Genomic DNA, 16,819 nt, shown 5'->3' with positions numbered 1-16,819 from the left:
TGGACGAGCTGCTTTGTAGCTATTAGAGCATTTTTACACATTAAAAAAGGACGCGTTAAGATTGTCATCAGGTTTACCAGGCTGGTTTTGCGATGTTTAGCTGATTTCTCAACTAATGTCACCGCCGGACGCATGAAAACGAGGCGGTGAACGAGCAAGTAACGCGCTTGACAACTGTTCGCATTCTCATGACAGGAACCAAGTGGGAAGCTCTGACGTCACAGAACGCATGAACACCGCTTATGCCCTGCCATGGTGGTGCAGTGGTTACGGCGCTCGACTACTGTGCCCAAGGATGCGGGATCGAATCCCAGCCGCGGCTGATGTTTTTCGATGGAGGCGAAAAGCAAGACGCCCTTGTACTGTGCGATGTCAGTGCGCGTAAAGAACCCCAGGTGGTAGAAATTTCCGGAGTCCTCCACTACGGCGTCTCTCATAGCCTGAGTTGCTTCGGGACGTTAAACCCCACAGACCAACACCGCTTATTTATATATATATACAATTTTTTTTCCCTCAGAGAAAACAGGCTGTGCCGCCATTATGTGGACACACAGCTTTGTACTAAAGCTGGCTTATCATTTATGTAAAAAAGTCTGTTGTCCACACTGGCGTGGAATTCAGAAGGCCCTCCGCTAGCCACGCGTACACATCATTGGTATTCAAGTGCGAACAACTTTCTCGTCTCAACTACACTCGATTAAAAGCGGCGGATCGGATAGGCGAGTCAAACGAAGCGGGGATTTAGCAGCCTCCATTTTCTAAAGAGAGCAAGTATACAATCCGCGTTTGAATACTAAGTAGGCGTAGCCTTTCCAGCTACACGTTATATACTATATATGCCCCGCATCAGACGTGGTTACTCACTTAACCACGACGCAGCGCTCACTCATAACCTCGGGCGTTACTCGCAGTTGTGTGCCAGCGTGTTGCTTATACTCAAAGCGCCTTCGTATATCGCGGTGTTTACCGTCTCTCCGTTCGAGCCCTGCAGCTGACCTAGATTTACAACAAGGTTGCACGCCGATTTCATTCGCTATACCGTTCCTATCTAAGACACGCGTCGATTCAAGAGTAGCCTCTGTTATACGCTCCACGCATGAGATGCGTACGCACGCCGTGACTCAATACACGCGACAGCGCCTCGACCTCGTTTCCCAATATAGTCACGTCGTAAAATCGAACGCTCGTTACAGCATTTTCCGGCTATCACCTACTTTTCAGGCGATGAGGGCTTAAATCAGGCAAGTTTCAGGGGAAGTTTCCTCGACGTCTCATCATTGGGAATACGTGCCAATGCAACGTTGATGGACAGGAACGCCAGGAATGAACGCTGTATACGCAAAGCTCAGAAATGCAGTCCTCTTTCCCTCTTTAACGTTTTTGCCAATCTTCGGCCCAGGTGCCATGCCGTCGACCGCCACAGTGAATGCTTTCAAACATATGCACGCGAGCGGATGTCCCTTCAGCATGCCCTCCGTGCGCCCGCTGCGGCACAGTGCCGGTGATGCAACGAGCCGTGCTTTATTAAAAGGCACAGCTCGTAGTGGAACAACTGCGAGTGCGCGACGCCCCGATATGTGTATATCTAAAGTACACTCTCCCTCGTCTTGGTTCTTTTTCCCGCTCGTTGTGGTGTTTCAGTGTGAAAGGAGATGCATATCATCAGCGTTCAGCCAATGATTAGTCATCCGCATAAGTAAGAGCAATTTACTTGACGCTCCGTATCGAGACAAGTGACAACACGCAAGAGCTACTTTTGTCCAAGCATTTGTCTTGTCCTTGTTGCACTATGCAACATGAAATAAATTACCCACTAGCACTCACCCTTCCAAGGAACGGAAAATCACTTTTTTCTTGGTTATAAATATTTTTTTATCCGGAAGAGTGCTTGCCCATGAAGAACGCAACGGAACTCATTTTCGCGCGCAAACTTTCAGCTCCCTTCATACTGGAACTACACCCGCACATCCGCAGACGGGCCGTAGACGTGCACGCAGATGTAGTGGCCTCTGGCCACTGTACAGAGTGCCTACGCCGGCTCAGGAACGTTTACGATGTCTGTAACGTCCATGGCCGTATACGACACGGAGTGATCCCGCCTCCGACAGTCCTCTATCCGCGCGCTCTTTGTGCTCACAGTCGCGGGTGACCTCCATAGGGGCCCCGCGCGGTGGCACACGGTTGCGATGACCGTAATTGTTCGACCAGGGGCGCATGCGAAATCCTCCTCGTCACGCATTCACTGCGAGCGAACAAACAACGCGGTCAGAGCGCTGGCGAAAAAAAGAAATAAGCTCAAGCAGCGGCAGGCATACGCAGGCTGTACACCAGACAGCGTCATTCGGGTGGTGTGCGTGCGTCTGTGCGTCCGTCCAGGGACCACGGCACGAAGCGGCGCAATTCGGAGCCAATGGACACATCGCAACGCGCGGCCGCCGAGACCGGAAGCGACTTCCTGCTCGCCAAAACTTCCGCAGCAGCAGTGGCAGAGGCGAGAGGGTCACTGTTCATTCGGCTATTCTGCTCGGCGCTGTCGTAATGGCGACAGCGGGGCCATCCAAGCGCGGAGCCGGGTCGCATGCAGTCCGTATGCTTCGCTCCATATGACACACACACACACGAGGGGCGCTGAAAGGGTCAAAGAAAGTAAAGAAAGCAACAGACAGGGCGCTCTCTTTCGCAGTCATTATGACGCAAGCAGAACTCGTCACACACAGGAAGAGCGGATGAGGGTGCGCGCATATCTGCGTAAACATACGAGCGAGGAAGAGAGGGCACGGACGGATGACCGTCGCCCTCTGGGACGGTGGCCACCCTCTTTGTGAGGACGATCAACAACGGGCCCGACTGACGAGGAGTACGCTGGCACCGCTGCGTCTCCTCGTTGTTTCGCCCTCCCGTCCAGAACGGACACTATACGTACACGAACAATGAGAACTTGCACCACATGTGCCACTTTCCCCGGTTATAAGGCGCATGCGCTTTTCCACGCGCATTACGTGATGCTTGCATGCGGCCCTCTTGAGACGGGAACGAGTGCTACGCGGCGTCGGAAGGACTCAGCCGCTGGGGCCCAAGTACCCTACCGGGGCCGCAAGGTCGGATGACCCAAGCTGCTTTCACTCAGGGAGAAAGACAAAGCGGTACCGGAAAACCCCTGTTGCAGGCGGCAGACACAAAAGCGAGCACATCCAGTGCTGAATGGACACGAGGACAGCCGTACATAATATTAATAATAAAAATTATGTTCTCTGTGAAAACCGATTCTCAGGTTGGATATGGATATGTTTTTTTTTATTTTTTATTTTTATTTATTTATTTTTTTTTTTTTTTTGCCAAGACAAGAATGGAACACAAATTCACTGCCACTCGGTTCAAACTCGTGACTACAGGGCCGACGCCTCTGCTAAACCGGAGATTCCAGCGCCAGGAGGAGTTTTCCCAGTCTACTAGAGCACAGAAGTAGAAAATCCAGAAACATATGGAATGCGCGTAAGCGTAAAGAAAGCTCTGGAGCCAGCGTAGAACGATAGCAGCAACCATGAATGAGCGTGCTTCGTCCAGTCGTTCCGCACTGTTTTCTCACGATATATCGCTAAGACGACAAACTAGCCTGTCAGTCTGGGGCAACACATAAGCCTCCGGCCAAGACAAGCGGATGAACATTAAGGCAGTTACCTGCTGGATCAGCTGCAGGTTTCCCCACGTGGTAATAGTACGTGACTTGCGCAACTGTCCGCAACGCAATTCCTCAGATTGAGTACGCCTGGTGAAGCACGTCATGAAGCAAGCATGCATTCGTTCATTTCAAGGTACAGGTTACACGTGGTGCGATGCGCAGAGCAAGACGTCGATGTCTGATGACAAGGGACGATAGCGTATGAATCCCTTCGCTATCGGAGCAGAGCAGCTATAACAAAGAAACTACTAGTTGCAGGCTGACCTTTCCGCACTGAGCGCAAACTTGTGCAAACTTGCACGACCCACATCATCACGCAACCTGAAAGCTGGTCAAATATTTAGGGGAATCCCCCAAGGTAGGGTAGATTTGTAATAATGGAGTAATTACGTATTGATATTCACCCAACTGCTGCGCTTGGGTGGATGGAAAGTTCGTCCTGGTCCGGGGACCAGGAATCGTCCTGGCCGGGGACCAGGACCTGGTCCGGCGAGCAGGTCCGGGGACCAGGGGGCCAGGACCAGGAGGAATTTTTCTTTAACTATAAGTTTCTGAGAAAGCTGTTAGCTTTCCTTTGTAGCCGTATGGCTGCGCTTGGGTGGATGCCGATGAATTATTCCAAACATGAAAGATGTTAGAGAACTAAACTAGAGCGCCGGAAGCGGCCATATCCTCTCTAAATATTTCATTCTAAAAGAGACGACATGATTCTGAAAGGCTCCTTCACTTAATGACTACCCACAACCACAAGTATTTGCGCGCGTAGGAAATGCAATACCGGTATGTACACGCATCACTGCTTGATGTGTAAATTTATTACGTGAACAATGTTCCTGCTAAACATAGCCTTTGCTCAGATAAGTTCCGGCTCGATCGGGCGGATGGGTGAAGTCACGCTGCGTTGTTCACAGATATGCAGGTTTATTCACCGTGCAGCCCGATGCTTGAGACGTTACCGTCTATACAGCAAGTTTCATTGATTTCTACGAGCGTCAGAAGTCAGCCGGACCACGTACAGCAGCTTCGTGTCAACTACCCAGAGAGAGGTATGCGGGCGAGTAGAAGGCCGTGTGACACTCTAAGATAGAGTTAATATATATATATATATATATATATATATATATATATATATATATATATATATATATATATATATATATATATATATATATATATACACATATGCTTATCTGTGTGAGAAGTCGCTCAGGAAACATCATCATCATTTATTAACCCTTAAAGGTCCCGTTCGGGACATTACATAAGGGGGGGGGGGGTAGTACAGGGTTGTTCAGCAGTCATACATGATCATAAATATAAAAGTAATATAGAAGTATAGAAAATTATATATATATATATATATATATATATATATAACAAATAACAAGATAACATAAAGACACAAAATAGAAACAGCAGGTAAAAAAAAGGTGAAAAAAGACAAGAGTAACACATTCAGATAAGTCATGGCAGAGTGGCAAAAATATAAAACAAATTCAAATAACAGCTATGGAAGTAAAACCGGCTGGTCAGTTTGCAGGGCTTGGTAGCTGACATAAGGTACAGGAAGATTATTTTTTTTTTCATTGAGATAGTCGATTAGGAGCTGTCTGAATCTAGAAGGATTAGCCTCAATGACAATGTATTCGGGGATGTTATTCCAGCTTTCTATCACACTGGGAAGGAAGGATTTATTGAAGGAATTGGTAGAGCCGTGCAAACGCTGTATGCTTAAAGAGTTAAATAAACGGCGAGATGATCGTACCGGAGCTCGTAGAAGATCTCGAAGTGCTGGAAAGTTAAAGTACAGTTTGTGAAAAAGACAAAGAATAGAAATTTTCCTGCGGAAAGCTAATGATACACGTTATCGCACTATCCTAAGCACACTATCAGACATCTCTCCCTATATTTCACGGCAGAGCATTCCATTTCCTTATTGACCTTGGATGCCCCACTCGCAGTTACGAGTCTCCCAACCGGTAACCCTTCGGTGGATGCATGGCCACATGAAGCAATCCCGGCAATTAGCTGGCTTGCCAGCTTGTCTTCGTTACTATGCACCCGGCGCCATTGACGGACGCGGATTGTCCGACGGTGGACGCAGTGGGGGCTTAATACCAACACCTTGTCCATGAACGTGCCAAAAATCGATCTTAGCTGAGTTAACCTCGGCCCCCACACTCAATATCGATTTGTTAAGTTCACACGAATCCATCAACGAACACAGTTCAATACATACCTTATACACCAGACAAACTTTATTTGTATCGGTATAAATTCCGTATACAGTCCCGCACGCCTCGATTAAAACTGACCGAAAGAGAAGAGCGAAGGAAAGTTGTGAAAGTGAGTAAGCCGACCAAAGCAAAAACTGTATGAATATACGAAGTGAGTCGCAGTACACCCCCGACCGCGTACCCTCACACAAACACGCACACACACAAACACACGAGAAGAGAATATTAAGGGAAAGGAGGAAGGCGAGCGGAACGGGACCACAACCACCGCGAGTGTCCCGCGGACCAAGAAGGACACTTTTCTTCCATTTGCACACGGTCTGCCGCGCGAGGCCGGAAAATGGGCCAACCTGCGGCGGCAGTGATTGTGGTGGTGCCCGCTCGTGCGACGCACCAGCGCCGCGCACCGCGGACTCTGGGGACGATTCAGCCGCGCGTACGACGGGAGCGCACCACAAAGAGTTTAAAAGGGGGTACGCAGCCCGCCCCCCCCCCCCCCCCCCCACGAAAAGAGCCACAAAAGGGGCGCAGCCTGTAGCTCAAACAAAGAGGGAGCGGCCTTCCAGAGACGAGAGTGTGCATACACACAACCGTGCACCGCATGCGCGCGGCGGTCGTCCGGGCGCTTCATGGCCACGCATGCGGCTCGGGATGTAGGCACGTTGCATTACGTACACGCATACAAAAGAAGAACGCTTTGTGATCGATTCAGGCTGCCCGGCGCATGCAACGGTAATGTCCAGCAGTTTCTAAACTTGCTTCCAGGCTCCCCCCAGTCAGCCGTCGGCGGTACAAATTGTCACTCCGACCTCCAATCGCCGAACTTTCACTGCGAAATTCTCGCATAGGAAAGTCAAGCGCGCTGCTACGAAATCTTTGCGCATTTCTCCAATGAGTGAATACCGCTGGCGCGCGCCGACATTGGGAGAAGCGCGCGCGTGTAGCCGTCGCATAGGGTGCCGCTCCGACAGAACGCATTGAAGCGCTCTAGCATTTCAACCAAGGCGATTATTATAACCTTGCTGCAACGCGGCCCTTGGTGCGTGGTCGTTGCAGCAAGGTCAAACCAAGAGCACCTCCTAAGGCTAACATTGTATGCAAATGTAGGTGAATCTAAATGAAAGGAAATGCAAAGTAAGTGTCCCACTTCTCCTCGGCCGCGCCATAAGGGACGGATGGAAGCTGGGATTGAAGGAAAGGAAGAGTTGCCGTAGTGGATGGATCCGGAAATATCGACTACCTGGGTTATTCTTAACGTGGCCTGAATTACCCGCATTCTTGGGTACAGCAGCCGAGCGCCCTAACCACAGCCCCCCACTCCTGAACAAGGCATTCAAGCGATGAGAATTAATATGAGTGAGTATGAATAACGTTTCCACAAATCGTTGTCAAGGCACGGGAATGTCATCTACATACTGCAATAAGTTCAATTCATGTTAAGGAGTTATCCAAGCGCCCCCCCCTCCCCCCCTCCCCCCCCCCCCCCCCCCCACACACACACACACACGCGCGCGAATGAAAACGTATGACAATTTCGGGGGGCGAAGCTCGCGGTAGCGTTATTGGGCCACTTCAGCAGCCTGCGGTCCTCTATGCATATGGCAATTCGCCGACAATTTTTATAAGCTATTTTTCAGTTAGCACAAAAAAAAAATACACAAGGCCGCCCTCTCACCACGTCGAGCGAATAGCTATACCCCGAAGGATTTAGGCTATATTCCCATCTAATTAATTATCCCAATTTATTTTCAGCGCAATTAACTTACCTCATATTCCCACACGATATTATGACGCTTGTGTCAGCCTGTGACCTTACAATGAAAATTAATCCCAAGTTTTAATCGCTTCTAAATTCTGCAGCTCCTCGTGTGACATCACGACCGTTTCGAACAATCCAGATTTTCTTGACACGACAACTACAACGGCGCGACGACTACTACGCTGAACGGGGTGTCATCAACGGTGTCGGGTTAAAACGCTGACATTAACCAGTTTTGTTCGAAGCCGAAGCGGTGCCAAGCGCGTTAAGCGCAAGAAAGAGCCGCTCAATTAAGTTCTCGGACATCGCCTCAGACTATTCCCGCAAAACGCGTTTCAAATCGTCTGAATCAAAGAGCAGATGTGGACGCGTCGTGACCGAGCTCGGAAAAGTTTAGCGGCCACGATTCCAACGATAAGGGTGGACAATAAGTAGACCTAAATTTGTTGATCCGCTCGCGGTCCGCCGATTGCTGCGCTTACAAGGAGATGCCCTCAGGCAACGTAGCACGCGAGCTCGCTGTCTCAGCGCGGAAGGCAACGTAGCCAATCCCGAAGGTCAGACTGCTTATCCGGCTACCCCAAGCGTGTCCGGAGTGGAAGGCGGCAGGAGATGCGCCGAAGCAAGAAGGGGGGCAGGGAGAGAAACTGACCCGTCACAAGTCAACAAACACATCGCCCATTAGGGCGGCAGGAAATGAACGGGGATGCGGGCGAGCGTTCTGTGTTTTATTGCCTCCCGGAACTGCATCCAGGCCGGCCCTAATCCGTGTCCTCCTATTACAACTTTACTATGCTTCCTTTTACGGCACGCTACCGAGACACGGAAGATGTAAACGCGCAATGAGTCGAGCGTGTCTTAACATGTAAGCCGGCGAAGCGCAAGACACTCTAGCTGCCAATGTACACGTGTCCCACCGACGCTGATTCCGGTAACCACCGACGAGTGCGAGCAACAGAGCTGCTCAAAACTGCTGCCAGAGTAGGAACCAGCTAAAACGACGCAACTGACCGAGACACCGAAGTGAACGCGAGGGTCAGACAAGTGCAGGCCTTTTTGTGTTATCGCTTCGGAATCTCTCGAAGATGCGGGGGCTCTCGCACTCAACATTCCGAAGGTTAGGATCTGAGGAACTGCTACACATTCTCACAGCGTGGGCTGGGGGTTAGACGCACACCTTATAACTACATGCGGAGCTAAGAAGTAGCATAAAAAGAGTAATGTCCAGCATAAACTTCGTACACTGCGCGATGGAAGTTCTTCTAGTTTGCAGATTACCATATATACACCAAACGTGTAACTGCATCCAAACCATTACCGCGGTTTCCAACACACAAGAAACAGCCGACTGCGTTGATGTACAGCGCCTTCGATTAGTGATATGAAACAGCGGAGCAAAGCTGACAAAAGGTTCTGAAGCCTGATGACTGCAGATGCTGTAGTAGCTTGCAAAGCAAGCACAAGAGCACGAGCGGGTTAAACATGCAAGCATACATTTGTCCTCAGCTAGATATTTTTGCAGCAATACAAAGGCAACCTTCAACACTCGCGGTTTCATTCCAAAATGCGTTAACCATGGGATCCAATGTGCAACCGTATACCTTGTGGACATCATGGAGAGGGAACGCTCAGAGATTACCTGCATCGGATGTACTAAAGTGTCCTTCGTTTTGCTATAGAGGATTAAAAGCAGCTCATCATCAGATAAAAGAAAAACGATTAATTGACTGCAGCGGATGCAACAGGCTACAGCGACTATATTCCCCCTCCCCACCAAACCCGGCCATGAGCAGAGTGTAGCAAGAACAATGAGAAAGATGAGCGCGAGAAGACTTGTTCTGCAGTCAGCCGCGGCCTCGACACCCACAAGCCTGAGTGGCGCCGTGATTGCGCGAGAGAATACGGGGCGCTCTTCCAGGGCCATCAACGCGGAGCCCTTGACAGCGGTGGCTGAAGCTGCCAAGTTCACGCGGGTCGAATCGTGAGCAATTACGCTATAAATATATACGCCCGGCTAAATGCCACAATCTCCTCCTCGGTAACGTGCATACCAGCCCGTTATCAGATGAACAGCGATGTATACCGCTCGGCACGCCGGCTTCGCCTCACTGCCAAGGAATGCATTTGCATTACTGTTCCCTATTTACCCTTCCTTCGGCTAGCACTGCATATCATTAAGAAACAAAAGGCCGAAAAGTGGGAGTTGTAGCTCGACAACATGTCGAGTAACCAGGGCTTGCACGCTGAAAAACGTATTTCCGAAGCTACAACATGGTGTCAAGGCAGTAGTAAAGATACGGTTCTTCGCCTAGCTCCCTAGAGGTGCAAGGATATTTGGCCTAGGATGTGTAGCAGACAGACAGACGATGGACAGATGAAACAATGACAAATGAAGGAACTGGACTTTACACAAAACGCAAACAACTGTATAGAAAACACGCGCGCACAAACTTCAGCTTACACTTTCAGTTACGAACGCAAACTGAACGCTTCATTCAAAGCAACATGTAGCTTTCGATCTCACCGCTCACTCTTTCACGGCGCTCCTGTCCATTTCCTTTGAAGAAAACCAACTTAGAATCGCGTTAAACAACACAACGAACTCTTAAATAACAGGACACCAAATCTGGCACGTGATCGCGATGGGGGATATAATAGTTGATATTATGGTGGCTAGAAGGGGGAGGTGGCGCCAGCGCCGGCGTATCCGCCGAGAAAGCGCGATCCTCTGGTTCATGCGCTGCCGCGAAGGCCGCGGTGGCGCTGCGGTCAGCTTGGCGATGCAGTCACGCGATCGCGCGCGTGTGCAGGTTCGCGCGCGGTGTATGGACGGTGCGGCAGTGTTCCTGTTTGTTCGCGGCTGCCAGCGTGACCTCTCGTTTATGGACAGATGTGTTGCGCTGCTGACATGTTAATGTGAGGGCGTAACTTCGCCGAACAGATGAACTCCTGCGCAAAAAAAAAAAAAAAAAAAAATCACAGTATGTCCCTCCCAAGCAAAATTATCAAATTTTATGTTCTTACCAGGCAGCACTTCTATGTTAAGGCCCAGAACTGTAAGCGCAACGCTAAGCAGGGAAGAATGAAAGTGCTGAAACTTAAAAGGGTTCTCTAAGTTGCATATTTATTCAAGGTCGAATGTAATATTTTTTTTTTTATTTAGCGGGAAGGGATATCCTTGCCTCCCCATTTCTTGGTGCCAAGCGATGCATGCAGTGTTGGTAATCAATGTTTAATGTTTTTTTTTCCAATTACACAGAACCATGTGTAAATGTATCTGTTATTTTGAATTACCCTGAATGTTATTATGTGCAGTACATTGCTATTACTACGATATGCAATAAATTTTTGCTATGCTTTGTTTTGCTTGTTTGGATCCCCAATCACATTTTTTATGAGTAATGCTGATGCTTTATATCCTTGAAACTGAAGGAGGTGGAAAACATCGACCAAAGAACAGCCAACCTTTTTTCTTTCATTTATTACCCCTTTTTAATTTTCTTACATATTATTTTATGCCCTGGGGCGAACAACGTTGTGGGGAAAAAATGCGACCACACGGAGCCGAAACATCCTTCCATCCTCATTCTCTTGAAAGAGTGCGTTGTTGGGCGAGTCGGTCAGATATATATTCAAGGTATACTGCGCGCACACAAAACAAGGAGGAGAAAGGTACACAACAAGCGCAACACCTGCGCTTGTTGTGTACCAATTTCTCGTCCTTGTTTTGTGTGTGCGCAGTATACCTTGAATACTCATTATCTTGGTCTGTCTTCTACTTTAGACATGCACTATCTCGATCCGGCGGGACTCATTCAAGACCCTCCAATTCCTGGAACTGAAAGGATAGATACGCCTGTATTCTACGCACCAGAAGTATTGGAGTACCATCCGATCGATTTTAATTGTTTTGTTTGCTGGGTTTCATGTGCCAAAATTACTCGGGCTATGAGAGACACCGTAGTGGAGGACTCCGGAATTTCGAACACCTGGAGTTCTTTAACGTGTACTCGTACAGCACACGAGCGCCTTGCTTTTCGCCTCCAGTGAAAAGCGGTCGCCGCGGCCGGGATGCGATCCCTCATCCTTGGGCACAACAGTCGAACACCCTAACCACTGCACCACCATGGCTTAAAATTAAATTCTGTCAGCCGTAATCAGGTTCGACTAGAGTTTAATGAGCTAAACCATTACCTGCAACATCACTGAAAGGCCGACGCGTTGCACGCACGGCGGGCATACGTATGTTCCAGTACCGTGGCGTAAGGCGAGCGGCGCGTACCATGCATCGCACTACGGCCAACAGCGCCACCTACACTCGGCTTGAAATGGAGGAGCGGCTTCCGTCCGCCGTTGGCGTCACCTCCCCCTTCTAGCCACCATAGTTGATATATTACAGTGAACGCTCTAACCACTAGGCCATCGCGGTGTACGGGGTCGTCTTTTTTTTTTTTTTTTTTTTTTTCTTTCGTATTAGGAAGGCGCCGGGCTCGTATGTAGGATGTGCATTTTTGCTGGTGCATGGTTGACTGCAAGGTGGTTGCGTCGACGGCGTCGCTGACGCCACATCTACGCTAAAGACAAATTAATAAAACTAAAAAAAAAAAAATAAAAACTAAGCCAACTTCGTGGCGCTGAGATGAGGGGAACACGCCGTTTATTGGCCAGACGCATCTATAACCACAACGACTATTCACGTGAGGTCATTACGTCTAGGGTTGAATTGTCCAAGTGCCAATTGTTCAGAACGCAAGAAAGAAACGAACTTTTGCCACTAATGATTGCGAATGAACTTAATCCCACCTCACTTGCCGCTGTAGATTAGTGGCTTTGGCTGATCTCATGGACGCGGACTCTACATCCCAGCCGCGGCAGCCGCATTTCGACAGAGGCGGAATACAAAAGCGCCCGTGTGCTGTGCGATGTTAGAGCACGGCAGAAAGCCCCGAGGTGGTCTAAATTCATCTGCAGCGCCCCTCACTACGGTGTCCCTCAAAGCCCGTTTGTTGCTCCGCATCTCGGTAAATGAGAAAGGCGCAAGTTGCGAATCAGGTTTCTGAAATTCACCATGGCAGCATGTGGTGAGTGAATACTTAAATGTCCTAGTGGGCGCGGTTTTCGAGAGTCACAAGAGAGAGATAGAGAGAAAGAGAGAGAGCTATAGGTGCTTCTTCATGCGAAAATTTAATAAAATACTCGAAGAGTTCCGATCAGGCAGAGACTGGAAGAGCAAGAGGCTCACCTGCCTCGAGGGACCATTGCTGCATACGTATGTCTATGCAAACATATCCAAGACTGCGAAGCAAGAACAGCAGTCTATTGACCGTGCAGGCCCGGCCTTAATCAGACCTCCACGTTTCAACTTACGGAATCATCTACATCATTTTGAGCTGAGCCCGTTGCAGTTCAAGAGGCACTCTGCTCAGTGGCCGCCACAAATATGCCTCCTGCGGCCCACGTTCTCATCCGCACTGACGCCCCTCAAGCAGTACGGTTGCTGCAACGTGTCAGCCGCCGCCCAGGAATGTGTCAGGAGTCAGGACATTCACTGTAGCGTAGGGCTCGCATCCCGCAGTCTATAAGTATTGCGTGGGTTTCACGGCACCTACCGCTTCTTAAAGGTATGCAGATTTAGCGACCCGTCTTCATCATTGCCCCGCGGCTCCTTAATTTTGACAAAACTTCTCTCCTTTCCTCATGAAAGGAGCACCTCCAGCGCCGCACACGAGCTCTTGTAACCCTCACCTGTGCAGTCATTCGGACATGGCCCCGTTTCCAACATTTATGTCCCCGCTCAGGATGTCCAATATGCTAATGTGAAAACATTGAAGCCGACATTCACCCCTTGCTAGCCAAGACCGATAAGGATCCGGCACCTGGCGATGGCGGGTCCTTCACTGGGAAATCCTGCTGCATAATTTGCCTGGACCATATCATCGCTCACTCCAGGTCGTCATAAAATCAGCAAACATATCCACTAACTTAATCATACTTTCATTCTTCACCGCATACCCCTTTGATGCCATGAGGCAACAAACATGGTTTATATATAAAAAACATTCCGATTAGTATAGAACGCGCAATATCTTTCCTTGAGCGAATCGAATTTAGGAGAGTGTTCGATATGGCAGTATTCGCAACCGAATATTCGCAAGAAGCTTCGTGAAAGCAAACCGACAAAATGGAAGGTATATACCGACTAGACGGCGGCACCACATGTGGCCTGGCAAAGCAAACGCGTCCGCGACCGCGCACGTACGGTCTGCAGTAACTGCAAGCCGGGCGCGTTCTCAAGCACCATTCACTGCCTGACAAGAGCTTGAGCTGGCCAGCAGCTGTTTACCCTGCGTTCGTGCATTGCACTCGTTATACTCTCCCAGCTCTCCTCGCAGTTATTCCGAATACGCGCCCACACAGGTGCAGCGTCCTCAAAACGAGAGCGCGCTTGCTCCTCGTAACCAGAGCGCACCGTAACCAAGCAGATTCGAGCAATATTCGTGAGCGGGTCAAAAGTAAGAGAGAGGTAGTCCCCAATCTGTCGATCTGGCGGCGAACACCACCACCACCAGGGCCGGCGGTCCATCGCCCAAGTGGGTCATGCTGCGTCCGCACTCGACCGATGTAGGTCGCCTCTGCGCATGGCACCGCCGATGCCGACGCCTGCTCGGACAGGCGCGTAAAAGCGCGCGCGCGCGGAGTTGACACGCTCTCGAGAGTTGACACGCTCGCTTGACTAGCCGCGTCCCGCCACAGCCTTCTAGAATGTCCCGCCCGCTTCCGCTGGAAGCAAGATCCGGGGAGGCGCAAGCTACCGTCGATCCACCGCGCGCGCGCGAGAGAGAGAGCTTTTCAGTTTTGTCTTTTGACTGGTACGAGACAGAACATAAAAATGTAAGAAACAATGAATAGCGCGTTTCTTATATTATTATTTTTGGGCTGGTTCATGGAGTTTAACATCCCAAAGCGACTCGGTCTATGAGAGACGTTGTAGTGGAGGCCTTCGGAGACTTCTACCGCCTGAGGTTCTTTAACGTGCACTGACATCGAACAGCACACGGGCGCCTTGCTTTTCGCCTCCATCGAAAAACGGCCATGGCGGCCGGAATTCGATCCCGCATCCTTGGGAACAGCAGTCGAGCGCCCAACCACTGTACCACCACGGCGGGGCTATTATTATTACTATTATTATTGCGACAGCATGCCTGCCCGCGTAAACAATAAACTAAATGTATACAGTGGACGCCGGAGGCTTCAAAAGGCCGGCACACGACGTTATATATGCTACATTGTTTCTTTTTTTTTTATCTCTCGTTTTAAATTTCGCGCATCCCAAGTGCGGCAACAAAATATACCACTTTCTCATTTTGGGCATAGTTGAGTCGACGTCATACCGCATCTGACCACATTAGAAAGTTGAAGGCTATATAAAAAAAGGAAGAAAGCTTTCCTGGAATGTAAGCCACCGAAAAACGAGAAACCTCAGAACAGATGCAAAATGAGAAGACATTTACTTGCCAAAAGCCTCTCGTGCTTATGACCCATTCGTGCTGTGCGAAGCCACTGCCATCTTTTCAAGCACTTCCGCTGGCTACGACATGTTACAATTCTGTCTTCTGACGCAGTTTTATGGCGGCACCCTTGCATACCATTTTCCCGATTTCGATGAGCTGTCTTCGTGTATTATGAATTACATTTATACATCCTCGCATCTAAGCAGAGTTTCGCATCTTGTGCGCCTAAAGAAAATATCTACGAAAGAATACAGTAGAGCTGCAAAAAAAGAAGAAAAAAAAAGCGGGGGGGGGGGGGGGGGGGGGCGCTCAGTGAAACGAAGAACGACTCGAAATGGGCATCGCAGAACATGTAAATCACATGAGCGGTCGAACTGAATTCGATTAGATATTAGGGCCGCTCTGCAGCAAGGTGTACTACGTACAATTAGTACAGCTAATAAGTACAGTTAGTAAGCTTTAATCTCACTTGGTGCAGCGTTGTATCGCAACGACACCACTAAGTATACCTCGTACCATTAATCATTTTGCTACACATACCCTTACCCTTTGCTACACGTACCCTTTAATGCGATAGTGCTGTGTTCTGGATCCGTTTCGCATGGATTTAAGTTGAAGACGACGACACACAAAACCCACCGCGACAGATTGGCAGTTAAACGCGAGGAATGTTCGGCTTCCAAGTGGCGTAATAATGCTCTAACTTAATTTCAAGGTCACAAGAAGAGGCCAACCAAGCATGGGCGATATCTGAGACTGGGGGGTGTTACGACCAAGCATCCGCATTTGCGCGCTCTATTGTTCGCCTGTGGGCATGGATAAGTTTTGTGAATATGTGGTGATGGTCCAATGGCTCTAAGTGAGCCTGTTTCCAGGAATCCTGTTTTGTAAGCATGTTTTGCTTTGTGGACAACCTGCAAATGCCAAATTGACCCTGTCAAGAGAACGTCTGGAAAAACACAAAGAAACGTCCCCCTGCGGGAAATAGCAGGAAGTGCTTTCTTTCTTTTGTTCACCCTTCCAGTCGAGAAGTGCTATCCTCCAGTGATGAATGCCTCCTATCCAAAGGAGACGACAGAGTGACATGTCCGCTGACGTGCAGGACAAGAAAGGAGCATGACTCATACGGCCATTAAGTTATTTCCCGGGAATGCAGGAAAGATTTGCAATTGTCGAAAAGGGACAATGTTGGGAGCCCTATGCGGCGCCACGTGCACTCGGGTTTCTGAGAAGTAAAACCCCTTGTCAGAACCAGCCTGTGGTTTCTTTGCTGAAGAATAGAAATGTACCTCCTCTCCTCGCCGTTCCCAAGCTTTTCCCGCCAACAAGTGATCACGCCCAACGAATGAATGCCGGACCAGTCAGTGCTTCAGACCATCAGTGCAGTGATGTGTTCGATTGGATGCCGATACCTGAGGGGCGTGCCCTGGATTTGGTTGGTCAACATCTTCAGAGAGGGGCTGGACATAGGGGGTTTTAAGGACGCTGCAGAGCACGAAATGTCGCTCTGGGCCCTGGGTAAACGGCTCATCCAGTCGCTTCTCGCTATGAACTCTTAACGCTTGTCATTTTGCTGATGTACCCTTCTTCTTCATGTAAATATTCTTGTAAATACGTTTTCTCAAAGTGCCAG

General features: G+C 49.3%; 1 protein-coding gene across 2 annotated transcripts in view; it reads right to left on the bottom strand.

The window, feature by feature from the left end:
* The window catches only part of ck (unconventional myosin-VIIa ck), a 151,954-nt gene that overhangs the window by 68,440 nt on the left and 66,695 nt on the right, over nucleotides 1–16,819 (bottom strand). The gene's annotated exons all lie outside the window — the stretch shown is intronic.

The sequence above is a fragment of the Amblyomma maculatum genome, chromosome 2 (assembly GCF_055883805.1).
Source record: "Amblyomma maculatum isolate TAMU_Amacu chromosome 2, ASM5588380v1, whole genome shotgun sequence".
Classification (NCBI taxonomy): domain Eukaryota; kingdom Metazoa; phylum Arthropoda; class Arachnida; order Ixodida; family Ixodidae; genus Amblyomma; species Amblyomma maculatum.
Note: the sequence above shows the minus strand (reverse complement) of the source record. Positions and strands in the feature narration are given on the sequence as shown.